Genomic DNA, 13,832 nt, shown 5'->3' on the forward strand with positions numbered 1-13,832 from the left:
TAAACCTGTGATTTCTTCTTGTCATTGAAATGTTACCATATCCTGGCTTACTGCACTTGCATGTCCTATGGCAATAACATTGTTGAATTTATCTGTTGTCTTTATTAGAAGGTTTTGTTTCATTTAGAAGAAGAAAGGTTTAGCTTTTCTTGCCTCTGAGCATCTATTCAAAAGAACTCCCACAGTCCACACCCATCACAAAATTATCCTCTTCTCATAGTTTTGTGAATCTTAGTCCTTTCCAGAGCCTTGTTATCCCTTTGAAATGTACTTCCCAGTGGCGCTCCTGTTAAACAAGAACTAATACACCCACAGTTTGTTCTCAGAGTCAAAAGCTAGATTATGCTATTATATTTTATTTGTATGCTTGTCATGTATATGCTACAAATACGTGGGAACATGCTTTTCAGAAAACTTCCCTGTTTCTGTTTTGATGAGCAAATTCAGAAACTGCACCATACAAGAAGTGTCACTCTGAGTGTCAGTTTTGGATGGAAATGTGATAAGGGACAGACACAATCAGTAATAAGTCTCTTATCTCCAGGAGCTTTATCCAGGAAATGTTTCAGGGGAAATCACAAGATAAGATAGCCTGCCTTCAGGTGAGGTGTCCCATCAGAGGACTTCGAAATGTCTGCTATTTTCTGTCTTGAAATATTTATGTCCATAAACATTGAGGTGCTAAGACTTAAAAGGTTGTCAGAAATTTGTAGTGGTAATTTAGATTATTGGTGGTGCAGTTTACCAAGTTGATTAGCACATGTTATTTAGCAAGGCTATTTGTTACATAGCAAGGCCAGTGATCCAGGTTATACTCTGAGGTGTATATTTTTCAACAGATTGTCTCACAGTAGAGACAAAGATGCCTCTTTTCATGGTCATAGCTATCATATCAGTTCATCAAATGAAAAAACACATCATCTGCAATGAAGGTAATCATTCATCACTATTTAGAAAGGTTTTGAGAAACTGCTGTATCTTTGCATCAGACTTTGTTTTGTAGACTTGACACATGAAGTATTCCTTGAAGACAAGAAGAGGAGAAGTCATAGAATCATAGAATGGTTTGGGTTGGAAAGGACCTTAAGATCATTGAGTTCTAACTCCCTGCCATGGGCAGGCATTCCTCACATTAGACTATGTCACCCAAGGCGCTGTCCTACCTGGGGATGTCCATCCCTACTGCCGGGGATGTCCATCCCTACTGCCAGGGATGGAGCATGTCTTTGGGCAGTCTATTCCAGCACCTCACCACCTTCACAGTAAAGAACTTCTTCCTTATATCTAACCTGAACTTACCCTGTTTCAGTTTGAACCCATCGCCCCTTGTCCTGTCACTCCAGTCCCTGGTTAAGACTCCCTCATACTTATATTACAAAGGTCACTTTTCAGACTTTTGATTTTTACTACTGAAAGTTACACAGTTTGGTCATAATCTGTTTTTTATGTGTATAGAATTGTATATAAATCATTAAGGTGTTACAAAAAGAGATTTTGGAACAATTTGATCATGTGAGTAGTAACAGGTCAGCTGGTCCCAATTTTTTTTCCAAGTCCAAGAAATTGCTGAATTGCTTTAATCGTGGTATGCAACCTATCAAGTAAATTTAAAGGACTCCAGGGATCATTCTGAGAACTGCAAACAACTAACTCTGAGTTCTGTAAGGCTGAAGTGTTAGGAATGATAATAAGGAAGCGGTAAATGGAAAGATAAATATGGTACATTAGGTAACAGTCAATATGAGGTATGTACAGGGAAGTCATATTTCTCCAGTTCCTCCAAATGAGCCAATAGTGTGTGAGGAATTGCAATCCACTTGATATAGTGGACATGGATTTTGAAAAGGCATTTCTTAAGGTTTCTCAATAGAACTTTCTAAAGCAACTAAGCTGCCATGAGAGAGAGGAAAGTTCTTCTCGCAGACGAATAACAGCTTAAATGAGAGGAAATAATAAATAGCTAGTGCTGCACCATAAATGTAGATTACTGTCATAAGCCTACCGGGATCTTTGCTCTGCAGTGCATTCATAACTTGCCTGGAAAAAGAGATGAAGAGTGCTACTGCAAAGATGTTTGATGATACAGTATTATTCAAAACTAAGGCTGATGGTGAAGAGTTGCAGACAACTCAAAATACTGATTGATTGGATGGTGGAATTACATATAGCATTCAGTAATGATAAATACTCTGACTAATGTGTAGGGCGAAAAGTCATCCTAATGATATAGGCCTTGGGGATTGTGGAACATTAGTCCAAGAAAAATGTTCATGAGGCCAGGAATGAGTAAGGAGGTCCCTGTGGCTGGCCAACCCCTTTCATGGACTGCTACTTGGTGTCTGAATGGTCACAAGCTCATAATTTTGGCCAAGGTCAGCCTATGGTCATAGTAGCCTGTCAGAGGACATAGGCTTTGTAGAGACCTTTTTGAAGTTTGGCCTTGCATGATAAGAAGGAAGTTATGTCTTTTCCTCATCTTAAAGGTGCTGGGGTGTAGAGAAGGTGTGTGCCAGTCCTTGTGCTGCATCAGCATGAAAAGGGCTAGTTGGTGGAGGGCTGTGTCATGTTTGTGTCTAGTGCAAGGTATTTTAGACCCTAAAGGCACCTGCCTTTACCCACCCTACATATTGAATGGTAGGAGAAAGAGTGCAAAGTCTAGGTCTAGAAAGACCACTGGGCCTGAGGCACATTTATCTGATCACACATCCAACTCCTTTGGGAGGGGAACTGGAGCATGTGCATACATCTACTCTCTGGAAAGGTAAAAGGGTACCAGGAAGTATGTTAGCAGCCTCCTTGCAGAGGACGACACCCCACTTTTACATACTCCATACCTAAAGGGAGTTTAAGCAGGGAAGCTAAAAGCAAGCACCTAGATGAAGACCTAATGGGAAGACAGGGGATCATCCCTTCCTGGGTGACAGAAGTCAGACCCAAGACCTTGATTTTCTGTGAAGGTGGTAGCTAAGTACTTGTATCTTCAGAATAGATTTCTGCCTGATATCCACTAAAGATCCTTTGAAAGACACAACAGAGAACTCCTCTAGCCTCCTGCATTCCATGCAGGGCCACCAGCATGGAACCAGCTACCTTGCTCTGGTACCTCTGGTGGGTTCCCTTCCTGTGTGTGGGTTGTAATTGCCATAGGGCTGCAAGGGATGTTCCTGCAGGGATAAGGGACTTGAGTTATGGGGTGGAAGAGTGCTTTTTGAGAGGAAGGAAAGAGGGAAGAAGGCTGAGTAAGGGGAACAGACTCTGCCTCTGCTGTGGCAATTAGTGTGTGCCCAACCCACTGATTCATATGTAGGTAAGGTCAGTGCATCTCCCTGTACTGGCTATGGGCTTGGTTTTCATGGTAGCCATTTCAGACAGATAGATAGCCATGTCATGTACCAAGAGCAAAGAGCTTTAGGCCTAGGAGGTGGACTCTCGGTTTCACCCAGTAGTCAGCAAAGAGAAAAAGTAATATGTCATACAGTTGATCTGTCACAAATCCCATTAGTAAATGAAGAATCATAGTAGTAAGAGTTGCAAGTAGTTCATAGACAGAAGTATGTTCAAGCAAACAAAACATCTGTAGAACAGCTCTGACTAGTAAGTTAATTAAAATGATACATATACCATAATTTATGAGTGAAACTAGGGTCTAAATTCATTGAGTCCATAAATGATTGGAAATCATTAATTTGCTTTTATTAAATAAGAGAGAGGACGAGACAGTGCTATGTTCTGAGACACTGACATGTGATAATGACTGCTCCTGCAGAAAAGCATAATAAAAAGTTGTCTGAGTCACTCATTAGCATCTACCACTGCCCTTTCTGTAAATCATAAGTCATTAAAACCCACTATAGCTACTCTGGAAATGAAATAGTAGTTTTTAAGTTACTAAAATGTTTCATTTGTTTTTACTGTAGTAGTCTTAAGAGGCTGAAACTTCTATTTTGAGCAGGTTGGAGATCATAATTATGATCTAAACCTGATCCAGAAAGCCAAATCCTTGCTTTATATTACCCTATTGAGGGGTAAAAGTTAATTTAAACTGTTTCATTGTCAATTCATTACTTGGTTCCACTGCAGAGTGCCTATTTTGCTGGCAGTTCAGTGGTCTTAAAACATGTATCTTCTAAGACTAGAGTGAGAACATCACCTCATTCTTTACAGATCTTCAGATGTCCACCAGCTGGGTGATCTTTGTCTTGGATTGAATTTAAATCAGCAGTTTAGATGTGAAAGACTCAATATCTCATTAGCAATCCCTTGATCCACCCAGTTCCCCTGGGTGCTGTTTTAGAATGATAATCCCAATCATTCTTCAAATCTTTATGAGCAATCAAGTGCAACTCTTAGAAGATAAGGCTTTTCCTGCTAGTTATGTCTAAAAAAACACACCAAAAACCTAAAACCAACACAGGTGAGGTAGAGGCTTTGATCAGACAAATATTCTTTTTAAGTCGGATTTAGTCATTTTAGATTTTGTTTCTGCATGTCTGATACTATGCTCGAAAATAATCCAAATACAATATTAAAAAAAGGGTGAAGAGCTTCAAGATGAACCTCCTAGCCAATTTAGATGGCATTAAGTGCTTGAAATAGTGCAATAAATCTCTTCTTTAATGTACAAAATTCTTTTTAACCTGACATATAGGTAACTTCCAGGTATCTTACCTATATATATAGGTATAAATAGATAACTTCAGATCTCCTTCAAAATTCAAAAATCCTCTGACAAAGCATTGAGTCTTTTTTTGAAAGACTTTAATGTCACTATCTTGCTTATGATTATAGTTTCCTTAACAGGGTGCCACTCTTACTTGTTCTTCTCTGTTATGTGGTCAATGCCTTTGTAGGTCTTTGCTGAAAGCTAGTTTTGCTGGTGTAAAGAGGAATTGAGCTTATTCCTTTTCCTGGAACAGTAATGAGATCATCACATCAGCTTCGTGTTGTGATGTGATAAAGGTTGCACTGTGACTCGGTTACCTGGTCCTGGAGGCCAGAGGTGGAAGATTGACAGACACGAGGGGTATAGGAGCAAAAGACAGTATCTTGTGGCAAACATCCAGATGCTCATTCTGCATCTGAAAACATGAAGTTTCATTTAAAAGAATACAGTGTAAGAGTATATAATGACTTCTTGTTTAACAAGACTCTGCTTTCATTTCCCTAACTGTGTTAATGTTTAAATTATTGACCTAATCAGGTTAAGTGTATGGGCTGCAACATCTAATTTTAAGGCACACCTTGTTCATGGTCGTTGTGCAATAGCAAATGCAAAACAATGATGTAATTAGCTGCGCATCAGCAAAAATGTCTGAGGAGTTTTGACTTGAAACCTTGAGAGAAAACAAACTGCTTTATTAAGTTAAAAAATGCTTTATTTTTAGCCTGTGCGTATTTATTATGAATATTAAAGTGCAATAATAGTACTTCATAATTTTTTCCCATTGTCAAAAAGAAAATGAGAGGCAAAAATATCCAGTTCACATCCTGATTAAATCATAGCTGAAAGCTGGGTTGTTGGTAGCTGCTTTGTACACAGTTTGATCCCAATTGTCTATTCTGCTGAAGCCAAGACTGCAGAAGTGGCGGTGCTGTAAGCTAGGTGTCAGGTTCACTGCCCTATCTGCGTAGGTGAAGTTTGTCAGAACCTTTGCATTCATTAGGGTTGCCTTTGCTCAGTGATACCCACTCCTTGAACACTAAATTCAGCCCATGAGATAAAAGCAATATATAAAATAAGAAAATGTTTGTTCTTCTGCATATAATGTATTCGGAGATAACAAAAGCTACAAAGGATCACTTACTCCCTGAAAGACTTAATCATATAATTCAAGATGGAAGTTGAACTTGTCTCAGCAAGCATTTCATGGCCCAGTAAACACTGCATCACAAAGGTGGTTCACATCCAGCCACAGCAGCTGCATGAGTGTTTATTAAAATTTTCCCTAGGACTTGTTCTGCACTTTTAAAGAAAAGTCACTTCCTGAATTTTTTCTCAGTAGACATTGACTTCTAGGCTGTTTGTTCAAGATAAGCATCAAAATGAGGATGCAAAGGTCAATCTCTTCTGTATTAGAGAGTTACAAAGAGAAACAGTCCGTTTGTCTTCCAGAGAATGCTCTCCTATCCAAATTAAACTGTTTACTTCCTATAGGAAAAAGGATTTCTTCTTTGGGAATTCAGCAGATTTTGTGTTTACAGGACAGACTCTGCCTTTGTTGTGGACTTCTTCCCTGAAAGTTGTATCTTTCCAGCTTTGCACCTCTTTATCTCCACCTTTTAATGACAAGAGTCTGTGAGCTCATGCTTAAGGCTCTGACATGTAAAACTCCCTTGGACGACATAACTAACTGATGACACAACTAATCTCAATTTGAATATGTTTTATAAAAATACAGATGCCTTAAAAATTATAATGCTAGCCTGTTTCCTTTGTTGATAGCAACTTCTTGCTTGGAATTTTATCGTTTACACAGCTTTTAAAATAAGAACATCCATCACAGTGCCATCAAGGAAAAGGAGTTGAGGGAGTTGTCTGCTCAGTTGGAAATCAGTACTGCCTTGCCTGAGATAACTCAGCTGACTGTATGGGCACCCAGTCTTTTACAGCATGGAGTAAAATAACTTAGAGTAAATCACCAACGGTGGTTTAAGCCAACCCAATAACATTGCCATTTAATGGGTGCATATATACATAGATCTCACAATCTAGCTAAGTGGTTGGTAATTTCTTAAACTGCTTTAACTCAGGTACTTGTGATTGATTGACTGTTTACTTAATGGCATGATTTTAATTTAGCTGAAATCTGTTTAACCATGCAATGGAGAAGATAAGCTGTACTATCTAGGTTAATAATGCCAGACACAGCCTTCTACGTGGAGAGAAGGGACATTTTAAGCAGATAGTCTGCAGCTGCTACATGCATTTCTTGACACTGACATATTCTTCCTTGCCTTGCCCGACTTTGGTGATCACAACGGGCAGCTGCATCAGCCAAAATTGTCTTTCCCATGCCCATCACCTGTACAGACAGTGAGTCTTCTTCCCCTCGCTCCGTCTGCCATGAAGTAGTACGCAGACTTGTCATGCATTGCCCTTCTTTTTATACTGCCAGGGATGTGTTATCAGCTACTTGAATTCATCCTTAAAGAAAATGAGCCTTCCCTAACTTCTTTTATTAGCAATAGAGCAGTACGTTACCATTCATGTCACTGGTTAGTGACATCATGTAGGACTCTGGATCTTTGTATCTTTTACTATTGATAGAAGACTGCCAGGTTGAAGAGCTTGATCTTTTTTGCTCCCTAGCATAGTAAGAGCACTTCTTGCATGTGCTGGAAATGGCAGCTGATAAGAAAAGATGAAAAACACTGTACTGAGAGAAAAAGGTGATTTATCTTCTGTTTGCAAGTTTCTGCTGTAAATCATCTAACCTTGTCTTAGAGCCTGTTTGTTTTCGCGATTGCAGCAAAGAAACTCTGCAGGATTTATTATATTCATCTGTATTTTGAATCTTATTATAAAGAACAGTAAAATGGTATGATGTCAGGAACAGCTGCAAGAATTTCTCTTACATACAGGCTGCCACAATCTGGACTCAATGAACTGATAAAAGCATAGGAAAAATACTCAGGAACCTGTTCCTACCAGTCACTAATGAAACCGTGATAGTCAGCCAAGTGTGGGTGTATGTGAGTGAAGGTAGGGAGAGGAAAGTTGCTATGAAGTCATCAAATCACTGGTTTAGTGTCACTAAACCAGGAGGGCTCTAAAGAGTAAAACATGTGGAGTCCAAACACAGCTTAATGAAATGTGGCAAGTGTTGGCAAAACCCAACACATGAATGTACTGACAACCTGTGGTTATCTACAGTGTGAGACACACTGAGGAGGAATGACCTCTGAAGTAACTGTGAACACTTACCCATAACGTGGCCTATTGCACTATTCATTCTACGTTAAATCTTACTATCTTTATTTGGAGTAAATAGTGTAAGCATGGAAGTATATGTGCAGTATATGTGTTAAGTGCAGATTTGGGCTGACATTTTGGTTGATGGTTGTTTTCACAACTGACATTATTCAGTCAATCTGCAATAACTGCTCTTTAATGATACTGACGAGAGGTCTCATCAAATATGGGACCTGCTTTTAATGTCAGAGAGCAGCAAGAATGAAAAGTCTTTCACCATTCCAGTGGCTGGCACTCTACGGACTCGCGCTCCAGGGAAAAGTTACTTATCCCTTTGTCTGGAATGTGTTTGCTTTCCGAGTCCCCCTACAACAATTATCACTATGCTGGTATTCAGCTATTGGGAGCCCAGTCTGATTATGAATAGACACAGGAGCTGCCTGGAAAGCAATACTGCCACGGTCAACAATGAGAAACAGGCTCTTTCACATGGACAGATGTTTGGCTTTAGGTTGTACAGTGAAACTAGCAGTTCTGAAACCTGCAACCTGTTTATTCAATTCATAATTCAAGGCCAGTGTAATTTCCAGTGACTACCACTGTTGTTTTTGTTATGGAGTCCTAATTCATTGTTTTTGTGGGCACAAAAGGATTGCCATACTCATTTGGTGTTTCAGTGCACTGTAATTTTACATCGTGCAATACTGTTGAGATTGCCTAGCTGTGTCATCTGTTGGGCTCATCACTATTACTTCCTTTTGACCTCCTCTCTGTAATTGCACATGGATGACTTACTAGCTGCCATAAAGATACTTAAATGCAACTGGGCTTGTTAAAAAAAGGATGTGAATAGTCAAAAATAATTCTCTCTGAGGTCAGTGAGGACCAATTCAGTAGCTGTTCGTTCTCTTCCAGGCAGGCAAAGCCATCTGTCACATGACAATAAGCAAGAATCGATTCCAGAAGTCCATTTGTTTTTATGATAGTTTTTACAATTTTATGGAAATTGAACCATTACATAAAGCATAATTTTCCTCAGAAATTGGTGTTTTATAGACTTATATCCCTGTTCAGTCATTTACATTCCTAGCTGCTTTTTGCATAGAGCATAAATACAATGATGCCTTTTTTACCTCTAATAAAAAATCTTCAAGCTTTTTAATCTTCTTTTCAGTATATGAAGTATTTTTTATATAGGCTTTAGTTTTTAGATAGTCTTTTAGTATATGTAAGCAGTGTAAGACTATCGGTGTTTGGTACTTAGAGAAAACCTCAAGGGTTCTATGTCCAAGCTTTATGTGTCTACCACTCCCTGGCAGTGTTCAAGGCCAGGTTGGACACAGGGGCTTGGAGCAACCTGATCTAGTGTGAGGTGTCCCTGCCTGTGGCAGGGGGCTGGAACTGGATGATCTTAAGGTCTTTTCCAACCCAAACCATTCTAGGATTCTAAGATTCTATGGAAGCCAAGTCTACAAGGGGTTACAAAGGAATTAACATTTAATCCGTTAATGTATAGCTCAAAATAATAGTTTATAATGATTTTCTAACATGATTTTGCCACTGTTTTTATTCTATAAGTCTGTATTTTTCATAATCTGTCTTAGTTCTTAACTCCTCATATTTCTACTTTTCTTGGAATAGTAAATCTAACACATTAAGTCATGTTGTACAGATTTTTAGGTGTTGGTTTCTTGCGTTCAAGAGCAGATTATGACCAGTGTAAGCATGTGTTTTCCAATTTGGTTTCATTCTCCAGGGAAGTTAAGGTTCTGCTCAGGGGAAACTAGGGATTTTACATACTAGATCTGACTTGAATTGTGGCAATAGATCTGTATTAGGATAATTTTGACAGCATCTGTTCACATCAGCCTATGTAGAGTGTTCACATCACTCTACCTTTGCAAGGCATAGTAGTCTTTTGTCTTTCTGAGGAGCATTTTAAAGCAGGAAAAGGGAGAATGTCGAGTTGAGGGAACCATTTTTTAGAGGCTGTAAGCATTAAAACTCCAGTTTTTCAGTAATCTGCAACTTCTTGGTAGTTCCTAGGGGTTTGTCCAGTTCATCTGAGCATCACAGGCATGGCTGTTCAAGGCTTTGTGCCCTTACACTGAAAATCATTTATGAAAATGGTAATTGCTTGGTTGCTGACATACTTGTTCTGTATGGTAATTGCCATTTAAAGGTCAGCACTTTCCAACATATTCTGGGTGTCACTGGTTTTCCGAATAGCAAAAAGATGAGTTATCTGCAGTAATGATTCTTACTCTTACAAGTGTATAAATATTTGAAATTATTTGAACTGTTGTAGCACAAGATCTGTCAGTGAAATATGTAAGTTCAGCTGTACTAGGTGAACATGAAAAGAAAATGTACATGGAAAGAAAAGAAGGCAATCCCTAATCCATGGAGTATATTGATGAAAGTTGCGTTTAACTTCAAAAATCTTTGCAATCAGACTATTTTGTGAGTTTTACAGGGGATGACAGATACTGGAATTCAGGGATCTTACTCACAAATTGAATTATTAGGCCAGGAAAGACAGCCACACTGGAAAAGGAGTGATGGGAATCAACATTTAAGAGGGATTAGGAGTTACTTGTCAGAAGCTGTTTTAGGAGAAAAGCTGATAAAGAGAGAGACTCTGAAGGACATTTGAATATGAGAGATCCCTGGAATGATGAACTTGAGGGGAGATCTAGATATGCAGAGGATCTGTGTTTTGGTTTAATGTCTGTACTTGCCTTTTTTCCTCTAAGACAACTAGAAGCCTCTGTAGTATCTCCTAAAGGAACATAAATGTAGGATCTGAGCCTAAATTGGACCTGCTGTGGTAATAAAAAAATCATTCCAGTGTAATTCCCTGCTCTTTTGTAAGGGGGAAAGTTGTAAGAGACCATCAGGGTGAGGTGTATCTGGGAGGTGGTGGTCTCCTCAGGTCCAGCAAGGTGAGGACAGGCCTGGGAGCTGCAGGAAGAGCCCTTGCAGGGTTTGTTTAAGCTCAGTATGTGGCCCTATTTTGCTAAAGCTGATGTTTGAGGCCAGCTGGAATCATTGTTTGGAGAGAGCGAAACTAGTCTGAAGTGGTACCTCAGGGAGTTGTTGGCATGCAGATGACAGATGAACCTGTGTTTGCAGGTGAGGTCGCCAGCAACAGGCTGACAAGTGTTTGTTTTTAATGTCATATTGATGCTGGGCTTGCTTATGAGCATGTAGAACTTGTCAACACTGCAACACTGTGTGGAAGTCTCCTTTTGAGACACCTTTTGCCAGACAGCACTTCTGCTTACTTTTGCTAATGAAGTTATTGTGGACAGCTGGGTCTAAGGGATGTGAAGAAGTTGCCCTATTCAGTTCTGTTAAGTCAAATATTTTGAACTCACTAGTTACAGAGGATGGAAACTGCACTAACAGATATTTTCTGGGTTATAAAGACATCTTGTATCTCTGAAAGTGAGCTGAGAACACTGCTTGTAATAAAAACCAAACCAAAAAAAACCAAACAAGACAGAGAGCAGTGTTCAGTTCAATAATTACCCCAGGGTTTTGTGAGTCTCCTCTTACGCTTAGACAACGCTCCTTCAAGTTGGTAATGTTACAACTTTACAACAAGCATGGAGCATGCCTTTATGTGCATTATGTATAAGCTGAAGGGCAGAGAATGGCCTCAAAGTGGAAGGTGTCAAGAAACATCCAAAATCAATTAACCATTATATAGCGTGTGGGAGACATTCCTTGTGTCTCTATGAATAGTCCTTGAGACAGCATGGCTTTCAGACTGCCAGGAAACTGGTATGGTTCCAAGTTACCGGTGGAGATTGCTTTGAACTTCGAATAAACCTGCACACACATACAAATTAGAAGACAAAACATGTCGAGTGAAATCTTGGCCTTATCAAAGTCAAAAGGAGTTTGCTGCTGACTTCAGTGTGACAAGAATTTTATCCATAAAGGGAGTTAAAAAAAAGAGTTTTGAACTCTAAAATCAGAGCTACGCTGTCTGATGTAGGGGGTTTTATGTCACAGATACCTGCTTGTTTTCACATGTATTTGCAGGATCTGAAGGCCACAAAGTCTTTGTAATTGTGTGTCTGCAATCCCTGACTGCAGTGTGCTTGCCAAAACACACCTGGAACACTCATACTTTTGTAACTTTCCTTTCTTGTTTTTATGGTCCAGCAACATTGCTCAGGCCTGTTCAAATGAGCTGGCAATTAGTAACATAAATATAACTTGTCTGACTTGATTTGTTCTTCCCACACACACAGTCTGTGTCTGTCTCACTCCAGCTGAACCATTTGTAGAGAGAAGAGGAGCAAGGAAGTGTGCTGTGATGGGAGGGGGGAGAATGCCAGGAAGGTTTTTACCCTTTTAGAATAAGCTCTTCTACATTATGGAGAGCAAAAATAACTTGTGGCCATGGTAGGGAGCGCGTGGTGTCTTTGTGAGCACAAATCCTGAGGTGTTCCTCTGCTAGGCCTGCACTGCCTGGCAAGAGTTACCATTAATTTTCATTAACCTGTAAATCGGTTGCACCTTAGTGCTTTGAAGGGTCCAATCCCACGTACCTGCTGAGTACATGGAGCAAATGCCAGATTAAACACCTCACAAAAGACCACTGTGTATATCCAGGTTATTTATTGTTGGATTTAGTTGGTTTGCTTGTATTTTTAAGAATATTCCTGCCATGGGTATAAAATTGGCCTAATTGCTAAACCCTGCCAAGTGTCTGTGTCATGGTGTTATTCAGTCCCTACATGGGAGCCATCCAAACCTCCCAGCCTTTCCCTTTCCAGTGGAAACTGTGCTACAGCAACAAACTGTGACCTTCACTTGCCAAGGAAAGAGGAGAGTACTACAGGAGAGCACGGGAGCCCGTAGCCTGCTGCGGGGCACTGGGAAAAGGGTTGGAGTTGTGGTCTCTGCACCAGGAGTTTTCATTTAGTGTGTTAGCAGTCTGAGCTCCAGAGAGGAGAGGGAATTTGCAGAACTTCATGCTTAGCATGCAGGTTTCCATGCCCTTTGGTAACTACACACTCCCCATGCACTGTGCAGGTATCTGGGTCTCTTCTTAGGATTCCTCTTTAGGGGCTGACACCTAAAAGGTAATCATTACAGCTCTACTATTCTACTCTGCAGCTACTTTAGAGGCTCCAAATGCTTTACTGGGTCTGGTCCTTCATTACACAAAGGTAAAGCCATGTGACTCTGTAAGAGTAAGTAAGCGTGCAGACCTACAGAAGTGATGGATCCATTTGATCCATCATGGGAAGTGGTGCATCCATTTGTTATACATCCTCTAGGCACCGCCAGCTTAATGTATGTGCTTGGAGAGGGATTTCTAATGAAGGAAATCTTTACATTTATTAAGTTCAAACACGATTGATGGATCTGTTAGGGTGTTTTTCACAGAAATGCTCACCTGAATGGGTGCCTATTTGCAGTATGTTGGTTATCGCTCCTCCATTAAGAAGGAATGGCGGCAAATTTCTGGCTGTGTCTTCATGACTTGTGAATGACAAACCAAGGGATATGTTTTATTTGATTGCTGCAGTGATTGTGAACAGCTCAGCACTGACAGCCTGGGAGGAAAATTAAATGCCCTGGGATAGGCATAAAAAGGGCCACAACACTGGAAGATTTTCTCCTCCAGCCCATTGAGCCTCATTTCTGAAGTTGCCATCTCATTGACTTATTTGCTGGGCTGTCACATCAGCTATAGCTGATGTTTTTGACATCACCATCTTTTGTGACATTTGTTCCTTAAAAGCTGGGAGTAGAGTCACACTGAGCAGCTGTCAATAGCTGCCAACTTTCAATCACCACCACCTCAGACAGCATTTGAAAGAGTAGCTTTGAGTGGGGATGAAAGGTGATGTGTCCTATTGGCAGGGGCTTCGGCCAGGCAGAGATGGAAGCAGGA

Source organism: Nestor notabilis, unplaced genomic scaffold (assembly GCF_000696875.1).
Source record: "Nestor notabilis isolate BGI_N333 unplaced genomic scaffold, ASM69687v1 scaffold21310, whole genome shotgun sequence".
In the NCBI taxonomy this organism is placed as follows: Eukaryota; Metazoa; Chordata; class Aves; order Psittaciformes; family Psittacidae; genus Nestor; species Nestor notabilis.